The sequence below is a fragment of the Chiroxiphia lanceolata genome, chromosome 7 (assembly GCF_009829145.1).
Source record: "Chiroxiphia lanceolata isolate bChiLan1 chromosome 7, bChiLan1.pri, whole genome shotgun sequence".
Classification (NCBI taxonomy): Eukaryota; Metazoa; Chordata; class Aves; order Passeriformes; family Pipridae; genus Chiroxiphia; species Chiroxiphia lanceolata.
The window spans coordinates 7,070,807-7,082,827 of NC_045643.1; the positions used below are offsets into that span (position 1 = coordinate 7,070,807).

At 49.2% G+C, this 12,021-nt stretch overlaps 1 long non-coding RNA gene across 2 annotated transcripts; it reads left to right on the top strand.

The window, feature by feature from the left end:
• Positions 1-16: 16 nt before the first annotated feature.
• LOC116789497 lies at positions 17-9,653 on the top strand. Of its 2 annotated transcripts, none has more exons than XR_004358054.1 (4): positions 17-6,319; positions 8,289-8,549; positions 8,670-8,815; positions 9,425-9,653. It is a non-coding gene; the product is annotated as an uncharacterized LOC116789497 (long non-coding RNA). The 2 variants fall into 2 exon arrangements; XR_004358055.1 differs by having other exon boundaries at positions 8,670-8,807.
• Positions 9,654-12,021: the final 2,368 nt, after the last annotated feature.

Below are 12,021 nucleotides of genomic sequence, written 5' to 3' on the forward strand. Positions count from 1 at the left end.
TATCCCCTACCCAAAGGAGGCCTTAGACGGGTGGGTGGACACGGCATGGTGGGGCTGAGGGCATCCACCCCTCATGCCTGGCACCCAGACCAGGCAGGGCACCTTCCCCTGTGCCGACGCCTTTCTGCCTTGAATTTAAAAAATTCATTTTCTTCCCTCTCTTCTACTCATTCCCCTGCTTCAGTCTAACAGAAATACCTCACCAGTCACTGTTATTTCGGGTTGCCAGAGTGGTTTTTCCCTCAGCCTGTGTTTCCTGCAGCACCTCAGGGTTCAGCCCAATCTCCCACTTTTTACAGGTTTCTGGTTTTTAGGCGGTACCTCCACACACACAGCCCCTGCCATCCCTCTACAACGTAATTACTGGAGCACATAAAGCAGTTATAGCAGGAATTTATCACTTTCAGGTAGAAATACTCCTGGCCAAGTAAAAGATAGAGCAGGAATGCCAGGAGCGATTTATAACAGGCTTACTGACATTTCACGTGGAGAAGCTCCATCAGTGAATAAGCATCAAGCTATAAATCTCAGAGAAAACATGATTAAAGCAAGCAAGTTATTCTTTGAGGGAACTTCATCATAAAAGGATGTGGTGGTGTGGAGCCACAAAATTTGGTTGGTGACAGTCATAGAAAACAGCTGTCAGAGCAGCATCCCAGCTTTACCTTATCTAGAGAGAAGGACTTCTACTTTAATGAGTGTTAAATCAGGGCTGAAAGTATTTCTTAATAAACTATTAATGTCTTCCAAGAAGGAGGTTCTCCAGTTTTCAGGTGTCACACTCCTCTGCTTTGGTACTTTGTTCCCTCTGGGGCTCCTGAACACTGGGAATGGTTTGAATTGGGATTTTTATTATTTTTTTTTTGCTTTATTTAGAGAAGGGTAAATCTTTGTTACTAATATTAGCCAGAGATGCAGGGAGATGAGCGCTACACAGGATGCAGAATTGTGAAATCTCTCAGCTCCATTGATCTGAGAACATTTGTCATCTGGGGCAAGCTGACACTTGACAGGGTGAAGCACCATCACACTGATTTGAATGATGGCATGTTCAGCCTTTATTATCAATATCATCATATCTCCTAACCTGCTTGACCCCAGAAAACACTGTCTCAGCTTTCTCTGCATCCATGATAACTCCCAATCCTTATCCATGAGAAGGGAAACCGTGGAGAGTCCTAAACAACAGCCTGTCCCTTGCAGTGATGCTGTCCTTGCAGAATCCGAGCCGGAGAGGGATGGATGCAGGCGTCCCCATCCTCACGTCTCGTTTCCCTGGCACGGAGAGGAGGGCTGTTTATTGTCATCGACAACACGGGAGCTGCATCAGTGCGCTTGGATCCAGCTGTGAAAAGTGTGGCTGTGTCTCTGTAACAGCCTGTTGTTTTCTGCTGCTCAGGGAACGCCCCGCTGCGTTAATAGCACGGCGCAGTGTCCCCCTTGCTAACAGCCCGTCATCCCCGGCCGTGCGGACCGGCGGGATCTCTGCCGCCGAGGGAAGCGGCTCTGCGGAAAGGAGCGACAGCCGCCGAGGCGAGCGTGGAAGTACAACAAAACCAAAGGAAAATCACACCTTGTGAGAGACACATGTAGCTGCCAGATGCTCTCAGATCTGTTTCTGGCAGGATCTGACTGCAGCGAGTTGCTACAGAGCACAGCACCATCCTTGACTATCCTGGAGGAGGGAAAGGGGCAGGCAGACGTGCCCTGGGCCTGCTCTGCCCAAAGGGGAGCTTGTCCCCAAGCCCTGCAAGGTGGGGGAGTGGCACATTCCTGGTGCCTCTTCCCACCCTGTGTGCATGCACCAAAACACCGGGATGCAGGAGAGGGATGACAGCAAGGGGCACAGCTGGACAAGGCACCCTCACTCCTTTCCTTGGGCTGCAGAGGATGAAGCTGGGACAGGAACCTGCTCCCTCATATTGACAAAACCAGGATAAACTCACAAAATAAGCTAAATGAGTCATTTTTCCCTTAAAAACAGTTACCAGATGCAACCTTTACATCCTCTTACTTGGCTGTTGTGTGCTCACCTTGTGCTCCAAAATCCCAACTCCCAGCATCTCCTAGGGCACGGGGGATACTGAAAGATGGCAAAAGGCCTCGCTGCTGAGATGAAACTTTAATGCAATTTGAAGCATTCAGAGCAGGTTACAAACAACACTTGATCCATAGATCTCTTGAGTCAACCTGGCATTTATGTTCACAAAATATAAGATGCCAATATATACTGTATAGGACAGTAAACCAGATAAGTGCCTCATCTTCCTTCCCTCCAGCTGAAATATGTTTAGTGTCTCTCCCAATAAATCCACGTGTGCACACACAGTCTCCATTGTGCTGAGACATTATGTGGGAATTTACAAACATTTACAACTAAGTTAAACTGAGCCAAAGCACTGTCCTGGGCAGCCTGAAGCTAACAAATACTTGTGTTCGAGAAAGATGTAAAAGTCACGAGTGATTCATTCTCCTTAATTTCATAAAGGTTAAGGAGTTGGCGCTCTCGGAAATCTGAGAAACGTCTTCCTCTGCAGTGAATTACTGCTACCAGTTGGACAGTCAGGAGCGAAAAAAATGATGCAGGGAACAGAGGGAAGCAAGAAATACATCTCTAAATTTGGTTTATGCAGTATTTAAAGTACAACTAAAGCCATTCCAGGCAGCATAAGGCCCACACACTTTAAAATAAATTCGTTGCATGACAGAAAGCCAGTAAAGCGGTTTCGGCAGTGGTGTGATATAGTGAGACAGCGGCGTTGGGTACGTGCATGAATCAGCTCCGTGCCCCGCTGAGGCAACGATCATCTCCGCCGTGCTAAACTGTTAATGTGATTTTCAAACAATGCAGAGCTTCACAGCAAAACCCACGCTGAAGGATGGGCTGGGCTCGGCGGCTGACAGGGAAGGTAAAACATCCTCGTCTACCTCGTGCTTCATTTCAAAGTGCTGCCCATCTGGTAAAGACCTTTTTATGTAAATACACCGGTACCTGATATTTTATTCATTTAGCGAAGTTCCCCATCTGTTTTTCAACAAATATACAATTATTATGTGATTCATCATGTAATGGGAAGGAGTGAGAGCAGAGGGAGGCGGTTCCATCGAGTCTCACAAGCCAGCTGTTTTCCTGGGGATTAAAAGAGCCCCCCTGGGAAGAGGGAGTCCCTCTCCTCCCATCCGCCTGAATGCAGAGCACACCCTGGCACCACCCCACCAGGAAAGGGTGCTCAGCTCTGACATGCTGAGCGGCCACCACAAGTGACAGAATGGATCCGCTTCATGAGAAGACTGGAAAAAAAATGGGAAGAGGAACAGCCTCATGCTTTGAATTCCCCCTTTCCCCAAGCGTCTGAATCAAAGCCTTTAACAGGCTTAGTTTGCTACTCGCGCCGCCCCTCTGAGCCCAATTTTGCTGTGCACCCGCGGCCCTGAGAGCTCACCGTGGTCGCAGAGGCATCATGGGCTGCAAGCACTGACTTGAAAGACACGGCACTGCTGAGACCATTTGGTGCAGTAATTGGCTACAGCCATTAGACTAGCAAGTTTTAGTATTTCAAATATTGAGGGATTTGATCCCCAAAAGGAAATAATAATAATAATAAAAAAGTCTGTTACACTTTCAGACTAAGCAGCGCAGTCAGCATTGCATTACACGGCATTAAATTATTCGTTGAGCCTCAGTAGCAGGAACATCTGCTGGTGTTAGACATGGCGTTTTTAATTAAAAGCAGCGGCAGAGAAGCCTGTGGTTCATTGGTTCTGCTTTCACCGTGCGAATTGCTAAATCCAAAGGGCACTTGTACAAAAGATTTGGTCAGAGCACAAGCTCTGGACCCAGCGCTGCAGAAGCGCGAGTGGAAAAGCAGCTGAGGTGACAGGTAATTTACACCTGCACCTGCTGGGCCCATCACCCAGCAGGGGACTTCTGAGGACGGCCACGTGGGTCAAAACTGCAGAGGATTTTACAAAATTGAGACTTCCCTTCTGATTTTACCAGAAAAGGGGTTTCCTGGAGAAAGGCAAATAACAGAGAAGAGCAAAGCAGGAAAAAAAATTGTGCCCAGCTGGGGACCACATTCACACCTTTGCTTCAGCAGCTGCTGGTGCTTCCCTGCTCCAGTGCTGGGCTGCATGGATGGATGGCACAGACCCTCCATATCAAGCAGTGCCCCCCAGGAGATTTACCTACCAAAGGAATAAAGGCTTGAACAAGGAATAATTTCCATCCCCCATCAGCTGCCCTCCCAGACCTCTCATCCTAAGCATGCCAAGGCAGACCAAAAATCAGGCCTGGGCCAGGGATTTGAGCATGGCTGGAAAACGGCCAAAGCTCCCGGCAGTGTGGATACATCCAAGGCAGAGCCAACCACAAAAAGGCCTTCTCACCCTCTTCCACCTCCCACTGCCCCAAGGCAGCCCCACAAGACTGGGTCCTCGCTAGGCAGTCTGCTCTGACAGGGCTCAGCCTTCCTGTAATAAAACCTGAATTAAAATGTATACCGACTGCCAGGTCTCAGCTCAGCTCGGCAGATGGGCAGAGCTGAGGAACAGGGAGAGGTTCCTGTCCCAGGGTCCGGGTGCAGAAGCTTCAGCCCCACGGACACGCGCTGCTGCCTCCCCGCAGGCACAGAGGGGCCGGGATTTCCCTCGAGGAGCCCCGCAGATGGTGTTTGTTTGCTCAGCCACGGTAGGAAAGGAAAATATTTGGTGCAATCTGCTAGCAGACAGAGACAGACATATGGTCGGTGCGAGGCGAGTGTGGATGCTCAGGAAAACGCAGTCAGAGCTCTGCAGAGGCTTTTAGATGTTGGATTGCCCCTGAGTCGAGTGGGATACAAGTCCAGGGAAACCTCTGAAGAACCTGGGTGAATGTTTTGTACAGTGGTTGCTGTGGCTTGAACCCTCATATTAGCCCCACTCTAATTAGTCTTATTATACTATCCCTATTGTACTAGAGTTATTATAATTAACCCAATTTTAATTTATGCAAACCTCAGCTCTGGCTCAACACTTACAGAAATTCTCCCTGGTTTGATGTCTGTTCATCTGGCACACACAAAACACAGGTTAAAAACAACAAAGCCAATTAAAGGCAATTACTTGCACTTTTGGACCCAGTGGAGTCAGGATGCAGGTGCATCATTGCTTTTGTTCTTTACCTGGGACTTATGAGCCTGTTGTTAAATGTATCACTGCAGCTTCAAGCCTGTGGGAAATCTTTGGGCCGGCCCAAAAAATAACATTCTTTTTATTTCCCTTGCAGTTACATTTTAAAAATGCAAAACCCTGATAGTTCTGATCTCTGTTTCCCAGATATCAAGGTCTCTTTCTTAATCAGGACACATCTCCAGCTAAAGCAGCACTGGTCACCTCCATGGAGTCGGTCAGGGATCTCCACATCCTGAGTCAAGGCTCAGCACCTCCAGCTTCCTCAGGATAAAACAGATTCCCAGGACTGCGGGGAGAAATTTGCTGTGACTTCTTAACAGCAAACGTGCCCCACTTTAAAGAATTCAAGTTATTTTGGACCCCCTAACTACGCCTGAGTGCTCCAGGGCAGAGGCAGCTGCTGTGCCTGAGCACCGAGATGAGGATCCCTGTGGGGTGAAGTTCTGTCGTCACCACACTTAGAAATGATCTGTGGAGAGGGATGGGGCCACGTCTCCAGCTCCACACCCAGAACACCTGGTATGGTCATACTGGTGCCTCCGCTGGTCTTGCTCTGGTGCATGAGGATCTCAACCCCACCTTTTAGCTTCAACAAAGCCAAATTAAGGGGGAAAAAATAATATATCAGCAAGGAGTACAGCTGGCATTTCTGGAGAATATGAAAAGTGTGGTTAATGCTCCCTTAATATAAATTAAAATGCTCCTTCCCTGTTAAGACTTCCTTCCAAAGGCAGGAGCAGAGGGCTCCAGCATCCCACAAAACCCATGCCTCACACTTCTTAAAAGTGAAAGCCAGAGCTGAGCTGCAAATAAAAGAAGTAAGGAAGTCCGTGAGGTTACTGCAGTGATACATGGAGGCAGGGCAGTTTCTGGGAAGGGCCCTGCGGAGGGGCTGGAGGAAGGGCTGGGGGCAGTGCACAGAGATGCCCCTCTGAAATGTGTCCCAGAGCTCCTGGTCTTGCTTCTCCCCTCGGTGCCAACTCACTGTGTCATCACAAGACAGATTTTTCTGGGCTGCAGCTTGGCCTGAACCTTTGGAAATCTCTCATGTGCGGAGCTCCCAGAGCATTTTCCTGACTTGCTTACTAACTGGAGGAAACTTAAGGAACAAAAGCCACGGTGCATCTATATGTGTTTACAAGTAAAGGTATGTATTTTGTAAATAGGTAAGGATACTCTCCTTTCCATACTAATCCATACTAAATCCAAATTAACATGATAGCAGCTCCGGGTGATTTATGTTGTTATAATAAATAACAGCAACCGTGTGCCGCTTAGCTGATGATTAATGATCCTTATTTACAGTGTGTTCAGCTCAGGTCTGCAGGTTACACTTGCAAACATCAAAGGAGAGTTCAGCTTTCCTTTTCTCCTGCATTTTGAGGCCATGCCGTAAATCCCGGACGAGCTGCCTTGACGGCTGTGTTTTAATCCACAAATAGGATTGCTATAAACTGCCAAAGAAACACCATTCTGACCTGACAGCCACGGGGCAGTTTCCCTTTGGCCGGGGGCAGATCTGGCTGCTCCAGCCTCTGCAGGGAAGGGTGCTGGAACTGGTGGCTGCGGATGCCATCACAGCCTCCCCTCCAAGTTATCAGGCTCTGTCACTCCAACGTACCATGGTGTGAGCACCAACCCCTGTGTTTGTGCTCTGATTTCCCTATAATCCCTCCAAGGGAAGTGGGATGCTTTCTGATACCAACAGCTCCCCTCCCAGAGCCAGTGCACAGCCCCAGCTCTGCACCCATCCTGCCCCATCCTGCTGCAGGGACCACCCAGCCCTGAGCTGCCCAAGCCCCCTCCTTTTTCCTGCCCCACTCTGCAAACAGGCCCATGGGGATGGCAAAACCCAGTGGCACAGATCCTCCTGTTTTCATTAGATACATGCTGAGCACCTCTGAATGTCACAGCCTGGGTGGATGGAAAAACAGCTTCCCATTTCCTAAGGTGATTTCAAGAACTTGTATAACCACCTGGGCTGGTGTGCTCCCTTACATAGCCCAAGCGAGCTCACCCCGTGATTTCTGCTTGAGCCAGAACTCAGAAATGCCAGAGGGGGTGGGAGGGAAGTACAGCACAGCAGCTTTGATTTATCAGGCTGATGAGTAATAAGGAAACTTAGCCTCTCCCATTTGCCTTGGCAGGAGAAGGGGTGCTATATTGTTCAGAGGGACACCGTGTTAGTGTCATATGTGAGCTGGTTTCAAGCCCTGAAATCACCCCTGTAGGATATTCACAGGGGAAAAATAACCCCTATAATATCTAGACTCTCCAAGGGAGCTGTGAAGGTTTTTTGCTCTCACAAGTCAGGTCTGAAGCCCCACTGACACCCAATAATTACATTTTTCTGTGTGGTGGCAGAATTATGTCATTCTGGCACATGGGGTTTCTGGAATGGTTGCAATATGAACTCGATATGAAGCTGCATGCCTTGGCTCTGCTGCCTCCATTGTCAGCAAAGGCAGGGCAGCAGGCATGGAGCAAACCATCCCATTGTTCCTCCAGCTGGCCACAGCTGAGCCTTCTCGAACATCTTTGTCCCTGCAGGTATCTGGGGGCCCAGCTCTGGCACATTAAGGACCTTTGGAGGTTGCACAGTCTTGCAACTGGTTTTCAGCCCAAATCCTCCCAGTGAAGGTCCCTGTTGCTTAAATGTTGTGGTATTCCCTAATCCTACCCGATTTCACACATCCCAGTTTGTAATGCAACCCTGGGGAGCAGGAGGCTCCCTCAGACAGAGCACCAGGGTAGTTCGTAACAAACATACAAGCTTTGCCTTTGCTGCCATCCACCGATGCATGGCAAAGAGCTGATTATAGGGGAAAAAAGCCACTTGTGAGTCTGTAATGAGGGTGGTCAAATGCTGAAGGTGCAGAAAGCAGGTTAAAGGAGAGGCCTCACTGCCCATGTGAGGGAGGAGACCCGTACAGCCACTTCAGTATGTTCACACAGAGGGTTATCGCAGCATGAAGCACCAGCCCGTGAATAAACGCTCCCTTTGCGGCTCTGCCCTCCTTGGAGAGGCTTTGATAATTCCTAGGGAGGCTCTGAGGGCTCATAAAAAAAATGAATAAGGAAGTGAGCCTGAGCAATTGCTCTGTTCCTCTTTACAGCAAGCCTGGAGCTGCCCCTGCCTGGCTGCTCAGGTACGGCGTCGATTTCCCGGGTTCCTGGAGCAGAACGGATTCAGTGGCTCCGCAGCCTGCTTTGCAGTGATGGATGGGAATGATTATCGTTGTTAATCCCACTAAGCCTACGGTCTCAACTTTTGAGGGTGCTTAAAGGAACACTTGAGGAGGAGCATGTGAAGATGTGTGGAGCACCTGCTCCTGTACCCCTGTCAGTATTGACCTGAGGGCACCATCTGGTGCAAGGTGACATGATTTTGCATTAAAATTGGGTCCCAGGGATTATTGACACACACCAGCCCTCAGGCTTGGTGCTACAATGGGCAAAGGAGAGTATCCTTCAGCTTTATTTACTCTCTTTGACAGGATTTTGAACAGGAATAGTTCAGAGCAGCCAGACTGTAGGCTTCAACAGGGACTTGGACTAAGGCTCCAAACAAGGACCACACTCCTGAGTCACACCCACTGGCTGCTTTGGAGGTGGTGTTATGCTCAAGGCTACAGGTGGGAAGGTAGTTTTAGTTCTTCTACCTCAAAACTCCCTGGAGATGGCTAAGGGACACCTAGAAGTGCTCTGGTGTTTCTGGCAATTCTTAATATTTGGATTGTTAGTGTTTTAATGAGTTTTCTTATCAAAGTCAACTCCGATGCTTCAGCTTCCACAGTTCCTCAGAGCAGGGTATGTTCAGACACTGCAAGAGGGAAGCCTCATGTACAAAAAATTGGGAGGAACTCTTACCTTTTAGAAGCATCTGGATATCAATTGCTTTCCAGAAACTGTCTGCTAGAGACAATTGCTCTTACAAAGCTGAAAATGGTTTCTGTATTTCTCCTCTGCCTTGCTCCTAGTCCAGGCTGGGCCAACCCAGGGGCTCTTCCCCAGTGGGGGAGCAGGTCACCCGTGTTGGTGGAAACCCAGGCATAACTCCTCTGGAGCCCCCATGGATGTGGGTCACCAGGCAGGCCTCTTCTCTGTGCTGGTGGTCCTCTCGGCACGTGTCTGCACTGGTGTAATTAAAGATGCTCTACTAATTGGATGTGCAACCCTAAGGGGACTCCCTTAATTGCATTTCAATCTGGTTGGTATAATTTTAACTTAAATTCATTGCTGTCTTGCACAGGAATAACCCAGCTGGGTCTGGTTATGGAAAGGCAGATCGTCCCGCTTCCTCCTCCCCATCACACACTGGATGTGCCTCCATTTGTCTCTGGCTGTGAAGGAGCAGCACACACTGAAGCAGAGGGCTGGGTAAAACCCCTTCAGCTGGCAGCTGGGACACAGAGGAGAGGGCTGGGAGCTCACCCTGACCTGCTAAGGGAGGCAAGATCCTCGATGATAATCCTATCTTCACTTGGTGTGGTGGTTTGAAAAACCTTTTCTCTGAGGTAGTAATGGTTGCCCCACTGATAATACTGGACCAATCAATAGTCCACATGCGCCCTACGGAAATTTTCTCTCATGCGTGTTACCATAAATTCTGTCATGCCCTTCCTGTTTCTTTCTTTGGAGTCAGTGAAGACCTGAGCTCTTTCTAAGAGACACTTCATTTCCACCCAACATGCTGGTCTAGTGAAAGACTCTGCTTAATCTGGAGGCTGGGGTAGAGGGTGAGATTGTTGCTTTGAGCCTCCCAGCTTGTGGGAGCACTGCCATTTCCTGCTCTCCCCTCCCAGCACAGGGCCCTCACCCCTGCTCTCCCTGGCAATGGCCTGTTTCCAGTGGTGTCTTCCAGCAGCCATCAGCACTGAACTGGGGGCTGCATGCCCAGGAACCAAGCACTGGGGAGCAGTGGCTGGTTTCAAGCGTTGATCCGTGGGTTGCAAGCACAAGTATCTGTTTCCTCCATCCTGAGCTCCATGTGGCCGCTGTAACTCTCCCATTTTGGCACGTGCCAGTGTGTGTGGGAGCTGCAGGATTGTAACATGGTGTGGGTCAGGCTCCGGTCCCAAAACACTGATACCCCTTGGGGTGGTTTTGTGCAGCTTCCCCCCTGCCACAGATATTTTGAGGAGCCTGGTCTGGCCCCAAATGGGCTGCACTCCCTCTGCTGCTCCCCAGCACCGTGGGGCTGATCGTCCTCCCTCATACCAGCACCATGGATGCAAGTGCTGGGACAAACAGAGCCAACAGCACACGCTGGCTGTGCCCCTTACTAATGTTGTTCTTACTATTTTAGTGCCATCTTCCTTCTTTCCACCCTCTCCCTGAACAACTAAATTAATTAGAGTGTTTTTTTTTATTTAAATACTGTCATGGAATAATAATCCTAGTGAATTCAATTTTTGTTTTGTCATTCCCCACTGCTTCTTTTCTCTGTTGTGCTCTCTTTTAATATGCTGCTGATACTTTGTTATAGCTATGCAAGATCACAGCTGTTGTCTGAAAAAAAAAGAGAGTAAAATCATGTTATGTGCTGTTGCCATCCAAAACCCATTTTTCTTCCTCCAGCAGCTCACAAAATAACCCTTCCCCTATTAAGTGCAGAGGCATACATTTTTCTTGGCTTGTAAAAAGCTAGAAAGTCTCATAGCAGATTCAGTGAAGCTGCAGTAGTGGAAGGAAGTCAAAGCTCCTACAACAGGCTGGGGCACATCCTGAGCCTATTACGAGCTTGGATTCTGCAAATTCTGGATCTGAGCAGTGACTCCACAGAGGCAGCAGGTCTGTGGGCACCACCAGCTCCTGTGCTTTACTAGCCACTGAGTTTTATTTACCTGGATGTGTTAATTTGACCTGTAAACATGTTTTCTGAAAGGAGCCAGTAACAAAACCACTCCTGCAGCTCTCATGAAAGGACAAAAAAATCCCATTAGACCCTGAATTTATATTTACAGTATTTTGCTTAACACTGGCCCTTCCAGACAGCTTTTCTCGGCCCTGCCAGGCTCTCTCTGACCCTTTGAAGTCAGCCCTCGGTGGTCACTGGCATCGAGACCAAAGCTAAGCAAGGATCAAGCTGTAGAAGCACCGTGCTCTCATCAACAGCACAAAGCCGTAAATGAAGGAGAGCCAGGATGGAGATTTGAGTCGTTGTCTCCAAGTCCACAGTTCCAATTACAAAACCGACTTCAATCAGCCTCACAACGCACACAACCAGTCCTGAAATTCCTCCTTGACTCCCTGACCCTGCAGAGCCTGCACTGCCTACACCTCATGTCTGTAACGTGTCAGAGCAGTTCTAAATGAAGCTCGGTTGAGGCCCGTGCCGTTCCATTTAACACACAGGGGCTGTGTGACCGCTCTGGCAGGGCTTGCCCCGGCACTGCTGCCTCTAACAAGGGTTATGTGAGTGGCTGAGGTGAAATTGCATCAAAGGAGTGAGATGAAAAGCTTGTTTTCCCCCTGGACTGCAGCTCCTGGAGAGGAGCCGTGCCGTGGTACACAGAGTGCTGCTGGGTCAGTGTGTTCAGCAGTCTCACCTCCCTGCCCAGGCCAGAGGGAGGAGGGAGCTTGGTGGCTACTTGGGTTTTTTGGAAAGCAGAGTTATGTAAAGCAAAAATTTCTGAGGGGATCCAGAGAGGACTGACAAGGGGCACCTGCTGTGACACCCACAGGGGAAGATGACGGTGAGTGCCAAAGACAGGGGAGTGACCCCGTCCTTCCTGGGCCATGCACAGCCTGCTCACAGCCCTCAGACACATCCTCAGCAGCTGCCTTTTAGTCCAGGCTCCGCATTCCTGGCCACCCTTGGAAACAAAATGGACCCTGCTCAGGGAG